Below are 15,152 nucleotides of genomic sequence, written 5' to 3' on the forward strand. Positions count from 1 at the left end.
GGGAACCTTTATCAAGATTGAGCGTTTTAAAATGAAGTCATGCCCATCTAAAAGGAAGATGACAAGAGTTTGTGGGAGCAATATCACATAATACTTCTTTCACACATTGTCCTGTACTGAATTTGATCCTTGTTTGATTCGAATGAAAGCTTGTGGGTAAGTTGAGTTTGTCCACCAATCTTTGGCTTACAACAGTGTTGTCGCTTTCGTAAACGAATGCAACTAAACATGGGTGGCCTTGGATTAAAAACCTTGTTTCTCTACTACCTTTTCCATCATCTTTATCTTTTCTTCCTTTTCTTTTTCTTCAATTTCCATTCCTTCCACAGTTTATATTTCTTCCTTTTCTATTCTTTCTTTTTCTATTTTCTCCTTCAGCCTATGTTGATCCTTACTGGCTTGTCTTGGTGTCATAAATTTCAACTTCATTTCATTTCCCTCATGCCTCGAATAAAGGGAACCTTTATAAAGATTGAGCGTTCTACAATGAAGCCATGCCAATCTCAAAAGAAGATGACAAGAGTTTGTGGGAGCAACATCAGATAATACTTCTTGCACACATTGTCCCGTACTGAATTTGATCCATGCTTGATTCGAGTGAAAGCTTGTTGGTAATTGAGTTTCTCCACCAATCTTTGGCTTACAACAGTGTTTTCCCTTTTGTAAACGAATGCAACTAAACATGGGTGGCCTTTGATTAAACACCTTGTTTCTCTACTACCTTTTCCATCATCTTTATCTTTTCTTCCTTTTCTGTTTCATCAATTTCCATTCCTTCCACAGTTTATATTTCTTCCTTTTCTATTCTTTCTTTTTCTATTTTCTCCTTCAGGCTATGTTGATCCTTACTGGCTTGTCTTGGTGTCATAAATTTCAACTTCATTTCATGTCCCTCATGCCTGAAATAAAGAGAACCTTTATCAAGATTGAGCGTTTTAAAATGAAGCCATGCCAATTTCAAAAGAGGATGACAAGATTTTGTGGGAGCAATATCAGATAATACTTCTTGCACGCATGGTCCCGTACTGAATTTCATCCTTGCTTGATTCGAGTGAATGCTTGTTGGTAACTTGAGTGTGTCCGCCAATCTTTGGCTTACAACAGTGTTGTCGCTTTTGTAAACGAATGAAACTAAACATGGATGGCCTTTGATTAAACACCTTGTTTCTCTACTACCTTTTCCATCATCTTTATCTTTTCTTCCTTTTCTTTTTCTTCAATTTCCATTCCTTCCACAGTTTATATTTCTTCCTTTTCTATTATTTCTTTTTCTATTTTCTCCTTCAGCCTATGTTGATCCTTACTGGCTTGTCTTGGTGTCATAAATTTCAACTTCATTTCATGTCCGTCATGCCTCGAATAAAGGGAACCTTTATAAAGATTGAGCGTTCTACAATGAAGCCATGCCAATCTCAAAAGAAGATGACAAGAGTTTGTGGGAGCATTATCAGATAATACTTCTTGCACACATTGTCCCGTACTGAATTTGATCCATGCTTGATTCGAGTGAAAGCTTGTTGGTAATTGAGTTTCTCCACCAATCTTTGGCTTACAACAGTGTTTTCCCTTTTGTAAACGAATGCAACTAAACATGGGTGGCCTTTGATTAAACACCTTGTTTCTCTACTACCTTTTCCATCATCTTTATCTTTTCTTCCTTTAATTTTTCTTCAATTTCCATTCCTTCCACAGTTTATATTTCTTCCTTTTCTATTCTTTCTTTTTCTACTTTCTCCTTCAACCTATGTTGATCATTACTCGCTTGTCTTTGGTGTCATAAATTTCAACTTCATTTCATGTCCCTCATGCCTCAAATAAAGGGAACCTTTATCAAGATTGAGCGTTTTAAAATGAAGCCATGCCCATCTAAAAAGAAGATGACAAGAGTTTGTGGGAGCAATATCACATAATACTTCTTTCACACATTGTCCTGTACTGAATTTGATCCTTGCTTGATTCGAATGAAAGCTTGTTGGTAACTTGAGTTTGTCCACCAATCTTTGGCTTACAACAGTGTTGTCGCTTTCGTAAACGAATGCAACTAAACATGGGTGGCCTTTGATTAAACACCTTGTTTCTCTACTACCTTTTCCATCATCTTTAGCTTTTCTTCCTTTTCTTTTTCTTTAATTTCCATTCCTTCCACAGTTTATATTTCTTCCTTTTCTATTCTTTCTTTTTCTATTTTCTCCTTCAGGCTATGTTGATCCTTACTGGCTTGTCTTGGTGTCATAAATTTCAACTTCATTTCATGTCCCTCATGCCTGAAATAAAGAGAACCTTTATCAAGATTGAGCGTTTTAAAATGAAGCCATGCCAATTTCAAAAGAGGATGACAAGATTTTGTGGGAGCAATATCAGATAATACTTCTTGCACGCATGGTCCCGTACTGAATTTCATCCTTGCTTGATTCGAGTGAATGCTTGTTGGTAACTTGAGTGTGTCCGCCAATCTTTGGCTTACAACAGTGTTGTCGCTTTTGTAAACGAATGAAACTAAACATGGATGGCCTTTGATTAAACACCTTGTTTCTCTACTACCTTTTCCATCATCTTTATCTTTTCTTCCTTTTCTTTTTCTTCAATTTCCATTCCTTCCACAGTTTATATTTCTTCCTTTTCTATTATTTCTTTTTCTATTTTCTCCTTCAGCCTATGTTGATCCTTACTGGCTTGTCTTGGTGTCATAAATTTCAACTTCATTTCATGTCCGTCATGCCTCGAATAAAGGGAACCTTTATAAAGATTGAGCGTTCTACAATGAAGCCATGCCAATCTCAAAAGAAGATGACAAGAGTTTGTGGGAGCATTATCAGATAATACTTCTTGCACACATTGTCCCGTACTGAATTTGATCCTTTCTTGATTCGAGTGAATGCTTGTTGGTAACTTGAGTTTCTCCACCAATCATTGGCTTACAACAGTGTTGTCGCTTTCATAAACGGATGCAACTAAACATGGGTGGCCTTTGATTAAACACCTTATTTCTCTACTACCTTCTTCATCATCTTTATCTTTTCTTCCTTTTCTTTTTCTTCAATTTCCATTCCTTCCACAGTTTATATTTCTTCCTTTTCTATTCTTTCTTTTTCTATTTTCTCCTTCAACCTATGTTGATCATTACTCGCTTGTCTTTGGTGTCATAAATTTCAACTTCATTTCATGTCCCTCATGCCTCAAATAAAGGGAACCTTTATCAAGATTGAGCGTTTTAAAATGAAGCCATGCCCATCTAAAAAGAAGATGACAAGAGTTTGTGGGAGCAATATCACATAATACTTCTTTCACACATTGTCCTGTACTGAATTTGATCCTTGCTTGATTCGAATGAAAGCTTGTTGGTAACTTGAGTTTGTCCACCAATCTTTGGCTTACAACAGTGTTGTCGCTTTCGTAAACGAATGCAACTAAACATGGGTGGCCTTTGATTAAACACCTTGTTTCTCTACTACCTTTTCCATCATCTTTAGCTTTTCTTCCTTTTCTTTTTCTTTAATTTCCATTCCTTCCACAGTTTATATTTCTTCCTTTTCTATTCTTTCTTTTTCTATTTTCTCCTTCAGGCTATGTTGATCCTTACTGGCTTGTCTTGGTGTCATAAATTGCAACTTCATTTCATGTCCCTCATGCCTCAAATAAAGGGAAGCTTTATAAAGATTGAGCGTTCTAAAATGAAGCCATGCCAATCTCAAAAGAAGATGACAAGAGTTTGTGGGAGCAATATCAGATAATACTTGTTGCACACATTGTCCCATACTGAATTTGATCCTTTCTTGATTCGAGTGAATGCATGTTGGTAACTTGAGTTTCTCCACCAATCTTTGGCTCACAACAGTGTTGTCGCTTTCATAAACGGATGCAACTAAACATGGGTGGCCTTTGATTAAACACCTTATTTCTCTACTACCTTCTTCATCATCTTTATCTTTTCTTCCTTTTCTTTTTCTTCAATTTCCATTCCTTCCACAGTTTATATTTCTTCCTTTTCTATTCTTTCTTTTTCTATTTTCTCCTTCAACCTATGTTGATCATTACTCGCTTGTCTTTGGTGTCATAAATTTCAACTTCATTTCATGTCCCTCATGCCTCAAATAAAGGGAACCTTTATCAAGATTGAGCGTTTTAAAATGAAGCCATGCCCATCTAAAAAGAAGATGACAAGAGTTTGTGGGAGCAATATCACATAATACTTCTTTCACACATTGTCCTGTACTGAATTTGATCCTTGCTTGATTCGAATGAAAGCTTGTTGGTAACTTGAGTTTGTCCACCAATCTTTGGCTTACAACAGTGTTGTCGCTTTCGTAAACGAATGCAACTAAACATGGGTGGCCTTTGATTAAACACCTTGTTTCTCTACTACCTTTTCCATCATCTTTAGCTTTTCTTCCTTTTCTTTTTCTTTAATTTCCATTCCTTCCACAGTTTATATTTCTTCCTTTTCTATTCTTTCTTTTTCTATTTTCTCCTTCAGCCTATGTTGATCCTTACTGGCTTGTCTTGGTGTCATAAATTGCAACTTCATTTCATGTCCCTCATGCCTCAAATAAAGGGAAGCTTTATAAACATTGAGCGTTCTAAAATGAAGCCATGCCAATCTCAAAAGAAGATGACAAGAGTTTGTGGGAGCAATATCAGATAATACTTCTTGCACACATTGTCCCATACTGAATTTGATCCTTTCTTGATTCGAGTGAATGCTTGTTGGTAACTTGAGTTTCTCCACCAATCTTTGGCTTACAACAGTGTTGTCGCTTTCATAAACGGATGCAACTAAACATGGGTGGCCTTTGATTAAACACCTTATTTCTCTACTACCTTCTTCATCATCTTTATCTTTTCTTCCTTTTCTTTTTCTTCAATTTCCATTCCTTCCACAGTTTATATTTCTTCCTTTTCTATTCTTTCTTTTTCTATTTTCTCCTTCAACCTATGTTGATCATTACTCGCTTGTCTTTGGTGTCATAAATTTCAACTTCATTTCATGTCCCTCATGCCTCAAATAAAGGGAACCTTTATCAAGATTGAGCGTTTTAAAATGAAGCCATGCCCATCTAAAAAGAAGATGACAAGAGTTTGTGGGAGCAATATCACATAATACTTCTTTCACACATTGTCCTGTACTGAATTTGATCCTTGCTTGATTCGAATGAAAGCTTGTTGGTAACTTGAGTTTGTCCACCAATCTTTGGCTTACAACAGTGTTGTCGCTTTCGTAAACGAATGCAAGTAAACATGGGTGGCCTTTGATTAAACACCTTGTTTCTCTACTACCTTTTCCATCATCTTTATCTTTTCTTCCTTTTCTTTTTCTTCAATTTCCATTCCTTCCACAGTTTATATTTCTTCCTTTTCTATTCTTTCTTTTTCTATTTTCTCCTTCAGCCTATGTTGATCCTTACTGGCTTGTCTTGGTGTCATAAATTTCAACTTCATTTCATGTCCCTCATGCCTCGAATAAAGGGAACCTTTATAAAGATTGAGCGTTCTACAATGAAGCCATGCCAATCTCAAAAGAAGATGACAAGAGTTTGTGGGAGCAATATAAGATAATACTTCTTGCACACATTGTCCCGTACTGAATTTGATCCATGCTTGATTCGAGTGAAAGCTTATTGGTAATTGAGTTTCTCCATCAATCTTTGGCTTACAACAGTGTTTTCCCTTTTGTAAACGAATGCAACTAAACATGGGTGGCCTTTGATTAAACACCTTGTTTCTCTACTACCTTTTCCATCATCTTTATCTTTTCTTCCTTTTCTGTTTCATCAATTTCCATTCCTTCCACAGTTTATATTTCTTCCTTTTCTATTCTTTCTTTTTCTATTTTCTCCTTCAGGCTATGTTGATCCTTACTGGCTTGTCTTGGTGTCATAAATTTCAACTTCATTTCATGTCCCTCATGCCTGAAATAAAGAGAACCTTTATCAAGATTGAGCGTTTTAAAATGAAGCCATGCCAATCTCAAAAGAGGATGACAAGATTTTGTGGGAGCAATATCAGATAATACTTCTTGCACGCATGGTCCCGTACTGAATTTCATCCTTGCTTGATTCGAGTGAATGCTTGTTGGTAACTTGAGTGTGTCCGCCAATCTTTGGCTTACAACAGTGTTGTCGCTTTTGTAAACGAATGAAACTAAACATGGATGGCCTTTGATTAAACACCTTGTTTCTCTACTACCTTTTCCATCATCTTTATCTTTTCTTCCTTTTCTTTTTCTTCAATTTCCATTCCTTCCACAGTTTATATTTCTTCCTTTTCTATTATTTCTTTTTCTATTTTCTCCTTCAGCCTATGTTGATCCTTACTGGCTTGTCTTGGTGTCATAAATTTCAACTTCATTTCATGTCCGTCATGCCTCGAATAAAGGGAACCTTTATAAAGATTGAGCGTTCTACAATGAAGCCATGCCAATCTCAAAAGAAGATGACAAGAGTTTGTGGGAGCATTATCAGATAATACTTCTTGCACACATTGTCCCGTACTGAATTTGATCCATGCTTGATTCGAGTGAAAGCTTGTTGGTAATTGAGTTTCTCCACCAATCTTTGGCTTACAACAGTGTTTTCCCTTTTGTAAACGAATGCAACTAAACATGGGTGGCCTTTGATTAAACACCTTGTTTCTCTACTACCTTTTCCATCATCTTTATCTTTTCTTCCTTTTCTTTTTCTTCAATTTCCATTCCTTCCACAGTTTATATTTCTTCCTTTTCTGTTCTTTCTTTTTCTATTTTCTCCTTCAGCCTATGTTGATCCTTACTGGCTTGTCTTGGTGTCATAAATTTCAACTTCATTTCATGTCCCTCATGCCTCAAATAAAAGGAACCTTTATAAAGATTGAGCGTTCTAAAATGAAGTCATGCCAATCTCAAAAGAAGATGACAAGAGTTTGTGGGAGCATTATCAGATAATACTTCTTGCACACATTGTCCTGTACTGAATTTGATCCTTGTTTGATTCGAATGAAAGCTTGTGGGTAACTTGAGTTTGTCCACCAATCTTTGGCTTACAACAGTGTTGTCGCTTTCGTAAACGAATGCAACTAAACATGGGTGGCCTTGGATTAAAAACCTTGTTTCTCTACTACCTTTTCCATCATCTTTATCTTTTCTTCCTTTAATTTTTCTTCAATTTCCATTCCTTCCACAGTTTATATTTCTTCCTTTTCTATTCTTTCTTTTTCTATTTTCTCCTTCAGCCTATGTTGATCCTTACTGGCTTGTCTTGGTGTCATAAATTTCAACTTCATTTCATGTCCCTCATGCCTCGAATAAAGGGAACCTTTATAAAGATTGAGCGTTCTACAATGAAGCCATGCCAATCTCAAAAGAAGATGACAAGAGTTTGTGGGAGCAATATCAGATAATACTTCTTGCACACATTGTCCCGTACTGAATTTGATCCATGCTTGATTCGAGTGAAAGCTTGTTGGTAATTGAGTTTCTCCACCAATCTTTGGCTTACAACAGTGTTTTCCCTTTTGTAAACGAATGCAACTAAACATGGGTGGCCTTTGATTAAACACCTTGTTTCTCTACTACCTTTTCCATCATCTTTATCTTTTCTTCCTTTTCTGTTTCATCAATTTCCATTCCTTCCACAGTTTATATTTCTTCCTTTTCTATTCTTTCTTTTTCTATTTTCTCCTTCAGGCTATGTTGATCCTTACTGGCTTGTCTTGGTGTCATAAATTTCAACTTCATTTCATGTCCCTCATGCCTGAAATAAAGAGAACCTTTATCAAGATTGAGCGTTTTAAAATGAAGCCATGCCAATCTCAAAAGAGGATGACAAGATTTTGTGGGAGCAATATCAGATAATACTTCTTGCACGAATGGTCCCGTACTGAATTTCATCCTTGCTTGATTCGAGTGAATGCTTGTTGGTAACTTGAGTGTGTCCGCCAATCTTTGGCTTACAACAGTGTTGTCGCTTTTGTAAACGAATGAAACTAAACATGGATGGCCTTTGATTAAACACCTTGTTTCTCTACTACCTTTTCCATCATCTTTATCTTTTCTTCCTTTTCTTTTTCTTCAATTTCCATTCCTTCCACAGTTTATATTTCTTCCTTTTCTATTATTTCTTTTTCTATTTTCTCCTTCAGCCTATGTTGATCCTTACTGGCTTGTCTTGGTGTCATAAATTTCAACTTCATTTCATGTCCGTCATGCCTCGAATAAAGGGAACCTTTATAAAGATTGAGCGTTCTACAATGAAGCCATGCCAATCTCAAAAGAAGATGACAAGAGTTTGTGGGAGCATTATCAGATAATACTTCTTGCACACATTGTCCCGTACTGAATTTGATCCATGCTTGATTCGAGTGAAAGCTTGTTGGTAATTGAGTTTCTCCACCAATCTTTGGCTTACAACAGTGTTTTCCCTTTTGTAAACGAATGCAACTAAACATGGGTGGCCTTTGATTAAACACCTTGTTTCTCTACTACCTTTTCCATCATCTTTATCTTTTCTTCCTTTTCTTTTTCTTCAATTTCCATTCCTTCCACAGTTTATATTTCTTCCTTTTCTGTTCTTTCTTTTTCTATTTTCTCCTTCAGCCTATGTTGATCCTTACTGGCTTGTCTTGGTGTCATAAATTTCAACTTCATTTCATGTCCCTCATGCCTCAAATAAAAGGAACCTTTATAAAGATTGAGCGTTCTAAAATGAAGTCATGCCAATCTCAAAAGAAGATGACAAGAGTTTGTGGGAGCATTATCAGATAATACTTCTTGCACACATTGTCCTGTACTGAATTTGATCCTTGTTTGATTCGAATGAAAGCTTGTGGGTAACTTGAGTTTGTCCACCAATCTTTGGCTTACAACAGTGTTGTCGCTTTCGTAAACGAATGCAACTAAACATGGGTGGCCTTGGATTAAAAACCTTGTTTCTCTACTACCTTTTCCATCATCTTTATCTTTTCTTCCTTTAATTTTTCTTCAATTTCCATTCCTTCCATAGTTTATATTTCTTCCTTTTCTATTCTTTCTTTTTCTATTTTCTCCTTCAGCCTATGTTGATCCTTACTGGCTTGTCTTGGTGTCATAAATTGCAACTTCATTTCATGTCCCTCATGCCTCAATTAAAGGGAAGCTTTATAAAGATTGAGCGTTCTAAAATGAAGCCATGCGAATCTCAAAAGAAGATGACAAGAGTTTGTGGGAGCAATATCAGATAATACTTCTTGCACACATTGTCCCATACTGAATTTGATCCTTTCTTGATTCGAGTGAATGCTTGTTGGTAACTTGAGTTTCTCCACCAATCTTTGGCTTACAACAGTGTTGTCGCTTTCATAAACGGATGCAACTAAACATGGGTGGCCTTTGATTAAACACCTTATTTCTCTACTACCTTCTTCATCATCTTTATCTTTTCTTCCTTTTCTTTTTCTTCAATTTTCATTCCTTCCACAGTTTATATTTCTTCCTTTTCTATTCTTTCTTTTTCTATTTTCTCCTTCAACCTATGTTGATCATTACTCGCTTGTCTCTGGTGTCATAAATTTCAACTTCATTTCATGTCCCTCATGCCTCAAATAAAGGGAACCTTTATCAAGATTGAGCGTTTTAAAATGAAGCCATGCCCATCTAAAAAGAAGATGACAAGAGTTTGTGGGAGCAATATCACATAATACTTCTTTCACACATTGTCCTGTACTGAATTTGATCCTTGCTTGATTCGAATGAAAGCTTGTTGGTAACTTGAGTTTGTCCACCAATCTTTGGCTTACAACAGTGTTGTCGCTTTCGTAAACGAATGCAAGTAAACATGGGTGGCCTTTGATTAAACACCTTGTTTCTCTACTACCTTTTCCATCATCTTTATCTTTTCTTCCTTTTCTTTTTCTTCAATTTCGATTCCTTCCACAGTTTATATTTCTTCCTTTACTATTCTTTCTTTTTCTATTTTCTCATTCAACCTATGTTGATCCTTACTGGCTTGTCTTGGTGTCATAAATTTCAACTTCATTTCATGTCCCTCATGCCTCTAATAAAGGGAACCTTTATCAAGATTGAGCGTTTTAAAATGAAGTCATGCCCATCTAAAAGGAAGATGACAAGAGTTTGTGGGAGCAATATCACATAATACTTCTTTCACACATTGTCCTGTACTGAATTTGATCCTTGTTTGATTCGAATGAAAGCTTGTGGGTAACTTGAGTTTGTCCACCAATCTTTGGCTTACAACAGTGTTGTCGCTTTCGTAAACGAATGCAACTAAACATGGGTGGCCTTGGATTAAAAACCTTGTTTCTCTACTACCTTTTCCATCATCTTTATCTTTTCTTCCTTTTCTTTTTCTTCAATTTCCATTCCTTCCACAGTTTATATTTCTTCCTTTTCTATTCTTTCTTTTTCTATTTTCTCCTTCAGCCTATGTTGATCCTTACTGGCTTGTCTTGGTGTCATAAATTTCAACTTCATTTCATGTCCCTCATGCCTCAAATAAAGGGAACCTTTATCAAGATTGAGCGTTTTAAAATAAAGCCATGCCAATCTCAAAAGAGGATGACAAGATTTTGTGGGAGCAATATCAGATAATACTTCTTGCACACATGGTCCCGTACTGAATTTCATCCTTGCTTGATTCGAGTGAATGCTTGTTGGTAACTTGAGTGTCTCCACCAATCTTTGGCTTACAACAGTGTTGTCGCTTTTGTAAACGAATGAAACTAAACATGGGTGGCCTTTGATTAAACACCTTGTTTCTCTACTACCTTTTCCATCATCTTTATCTTTTCTTCCTTTTCTTTTTCTTCAATTTCCATTCCTTCCACAATTTATATTTCTTCCTTTTCTATTCTTTCTTTTTCTATTTTCTCCTTCAGCCTATGTTGATCCTTACTGGCTTGTCTTGGTGTCATAAATTTCAACTTCATTTCATGTCCCTCATGCCTCGAATAAAGGGAACCTTTATAAAGATTGAGCGTTCTACAATGAAGCCATGCCAATCTCAAAAGAAGATGACAAGAGTTTGTGGGAGCAATATCAGATAATACTTCTTGCACACATTGTCCCGTACTGAATTTGATCCATGCTTGATTCGAGTGAAAGCTTGTTGGTAATTGAGTTTCTCCACCAATCTTTGGCTTACAACAGTGTTTTCCCTTTTGTAAACGAATGCAACTAAACATGGGTGGCCTTTGATTAAACACCTTGTTTCTCTACTACCTTTTCCATCATCTTTATCTTTTCTTCCTTTTCTGTTTCATCAATTTCCATTCCTTCCACAGTTTATATTTCTTCCTTTTCTATTCTTTCTTTTTCTATTTTCTCCTTCAGGCTATGTTGATCCTTACTGGCTTGTCTTGGTGTCATAAATTTCAACTTCATTTCATGTCCCTCATGCCTGAAATAAAGAGAACCTTTATCAAGATTGAGCGTTTTAAAATGAAGCCATGCCAATCTCAAAAGAGGATGACAAGATTTTGTGGGAGCAATATCAGATAATACTTCTTGCACGCATGGTCCCGTACTGAATTTCATCCTTGCTTGATTCGAGTGAATGCTTGTTGGTAACTTGAGTGTGTCCGCCAATCTTTGGCTTACAACAGTGTTGTCGCTTTTGTAAACGAATGAAACTAAACATGGATGGCCTTTGATTAAACACCTTGTTTCTCTACTACCTTTTCCATCATCTTTATCTTTTCTTCCTTTTCTTTTTCTTCAATTTCCATTCCTTCCACAGTTTATATTTCCTCCTTTTCTATTATTTCTTTTTCTATTTTCTCCTTCAGCCTATGTTGATCCTTACTGGCTTGTCTTGGTGTCATAAATTTCAACTTCATTTCATGTCCGTCATGCCTCGAATAAAGGGAACCTTTATAAAGATTGAGCGTTCTACAATGAAGCCATGCCAATCTCAAAAGAAGATGACAAGAGTTTGTGGGAGCATTATCAGATAATACTTCTTGCACACATTGTCCCGTACTGAATTTGATCCATGCTTGATTCGAGTGAAAGCTTGTTGGTAATTGAGTTTCTCCACCAATCTTTGGCTTACAACAGTGTTTTCCCTTTTGTAAACGAATGCAACTAAACATGGGTGGCCTTTGATTAAACACCTTGTTTCTCTACTACCTTTTCCATCATCTTTATCTTTTCTTCCTTTTCTGTTTCATCAATTTCCATTCCTTCCACAGTTTATATTTCTTCCTTTTCTATTCTTTCTTTTTCTATTTTCTCCTTCAGGCTATGTTGATCCTTACTGGCTTGTCTTGGTGTCATAAATTTCAACTTCATTTCATGTCCCTCATGCCTGAAATAAAGAGAACCTTTATCAAGATTGAGCGTTTTAAAATGAAGCCATGCCAATCTCAAAAGAGGATGACAAGATTTTGTGGGAGCAATATCAGATAATACTTCTTGCACGCATGGTCCCGTACTGAATTTCATCCTTGCTTGATTCGAGTGAATGCTTGTTGGTAACTTGAGTGTGTCCGCCAATCTTTGGCTTACAACAGTGTTGTCGCTTTTGTAAACGAATGAAACTAAACATGGATGGCCTTTGATTAAACACCTTGTTTCTCTACTACCTTTTCCATCATCTTTATCTTTTCTTCCTTTTCTTTTTCTTCAATTTCCATTCCTTCCACAGTTTATATTTCTTCCTTTTCTATTATTTCTTTTTCTATTTTCTCCTTCAGCCTATGTTGATCCTTACTGGCTTGTCTTGGTGTCATAAATTTCAACTTCATTTCATGTCCGTCATGCCTCGAATAAAGGGAACCTTTATAAAGATTGAGCGTTCTACAATGAAGCCATGCTAATCTCAAAAGAAGATGACAAGAGTTTGTGGGAGCATTATCAGATAATACTTCTTGCACACATTGTCCCGTACTGAATTTGATCCATGCTTGATTCGAGTGAAAGCTTGTTGGTAATTGAGTTTCTCCACCAATCTTTGGCTTACAACAGTGTTTTCCCTTTTGTAAACGAATGCAACTAAACATGGGTGGCCTTTGATTAAACACCTTGTTTCTCTACTACCTTCTTCATCATCTTTATCTTTTCTTCCTTTTCTTTTTCTTCAATTTCCATTCCTTCCACAGTTTATATTTCTTCCTTTTCTGTTCTTTCTTTTTCTATTTTCTCCTTCAGCCTATGTTGATCCTTACTGGCTTGTCTTGGTGTCATAAATTTCAACTTCATTTCATGTCCCTCATGCCTCAAATAAAAGGAACCTTTATAAAGATTGAGCGTTCTAAAATGAAGTCATGCCAATCTCAAAAGAAGATGACTAGAGTTTGTGGGAGCATTATCAGATAATACTTCTTGCACACATTGTCCTGTACTGAATTTGATCCTTGTTTGATTCGAATGAAAGCTTGTGGGTAACTTGAGTTTGTCCACCAATCTTTGGCTTACAACAGTGTTGTCGCTTTCGTAAACGAATGCAACTAAACATGGGTGGCCTTGGATTAAAAACCTTGTTTCTCTACTACCTTTTCCATCATCTTTATCTTTTCTTCCTTTAATTTTTCTTCAATTTCCATTCCTTCCACAGTTTATATTTCTTCCTTTTCTATTCTTTCTTTTTCTATTTTCTCCTTCAGCCTATGTTGATCCTTACTGGCTTGTCTTGGTGTCATAAATTGCAACTTCATTTCATGTCCCTCATGCCTCAATTAAAGGGAAGCTTTATAAAGATTGAGCGTTCTACAATGAAGCCATGCCAATCTCAAAAGAAGATGACAAGAGTTTGTGGGAGCATTATCAGATAATACTTCTTGCACACATTGTCCCATACTGAATTTGATCCTTGCTTGATTCGAGTGAATGCTTGTTGGTAACTTGAGTTTCTCCACCAATCTTTGGCTTACAACAGTGTTGTCGCTTTCGTAAACGAATGCAACTAAACATGGGTGGCCTTTGATTAAACACCTTGTTTCTCTAATACCTTTTCCATCATCTTTATCTTTTCTTCCTTTTCTTTTTCTTCAATTTCCATTCCTTCCACAGTTTATATTTCTTCCTTTTCTATTCTTTCTTTTTCTATTTTCTCCTTCAGCCTATGTTAATCCTTACTGGCTTGTCTTGGTGTCATAAATTGCAACTTCATTTCATGTCCCTCATGCCTCAAATAAAGGGAACCTTTATAAAGATTGAGCGTTCTACAATGAAGCCATGCCAATCTCAAAAGAAGATGACAAGAGTTTGTGGGAGCAATATCAGATAATACTTCTTGCACATATTGTCACGTACTGAATTTGATCCATGCTTGATTCCAGTGAAAGCTTGTTGGTAATTGAGTTTCTCCACCAATCTTTGGCTTACAACAGTGTTGTCCCTTTTGTAAACGAATGCAACTAAACATGGGTGGCCTTTGATTAAACACCTTGTTTCTCTACTACCTTTTCCATCATCTTTATCTTTTCTTCCTTTTCTTTTTCTTCAATTTCCATTCTTTCCACAGTTTATATTTCTTCCTTTTCTATTCTTTCTTTTTCTATTTTCTCCTTCAGCCTATGTTGATCCTTACTGGCTTGTCTTGGTGTCATAAATTTCAACTTCATTTCATGTCCCTCATGCCTGAAATAAAGAGAACCTTTATCAAGATTGAGCGTTTTAAAATGAAGCCATGCCAATCTCAAAAGAGGATGACAAGATTTTGTGGGAGCAATATCAGATAATACTTCTTGCACACATGGTCCCGTACTGAATTTCATCCTTGCTTGATTCGAGTGAATGCTTGTTGGTAACTTGAGTGTCTCCACCAATCTTTGGCTTACAACAGTGTTGTCGCTTTTGTAAACGAATGAAACTAAACATGGGTGGCCTTTGATTAAACACCTTATTTCTCTACTACCTTTTCCATCATCTTTATCTTTTCTTCCTTTTCTTTTTCTTCAATTTCCATTCCTTCCACAGTTTATATTTCTTCCTTTTCTATTCTTTCTTTTTCTATTTTCTCCTTCAGCCTATGTTGATCCTTACTGGCTTGTCTTGGTGTCATAAATTTCAACTTCATTTCATGTCCCTCATGCCTCGAATAAAGGGAACCTTTATAAAGATTGAGCGTTCAACAATGAAGCCATGCCAATCTCAAAAGAAGATGACAAGAGTTTGTGGGAGCAATATCAGATAATACTTCTTGCACACATTGTCCCGTACTGAATTTGATCCATGCTTGATTCGA

The sequence above is a fragment of the Vigna unguiculata genome, chromosome 5 (assembly GCF_037176805.1).
Source record: "Vigna unguiculata cultivar grain cowpea cultivar isolate G323 ecotype 2 chromosome 5, ASM3717680v1, whole genome shotgun sequence".
NCBI classification, from domain to species: Eukaryota; Viridiplantae; Streptophyta; class Magnoliopsida; order Fabales; family Fabaceae; genus Vigna; species Vigna unguiculata.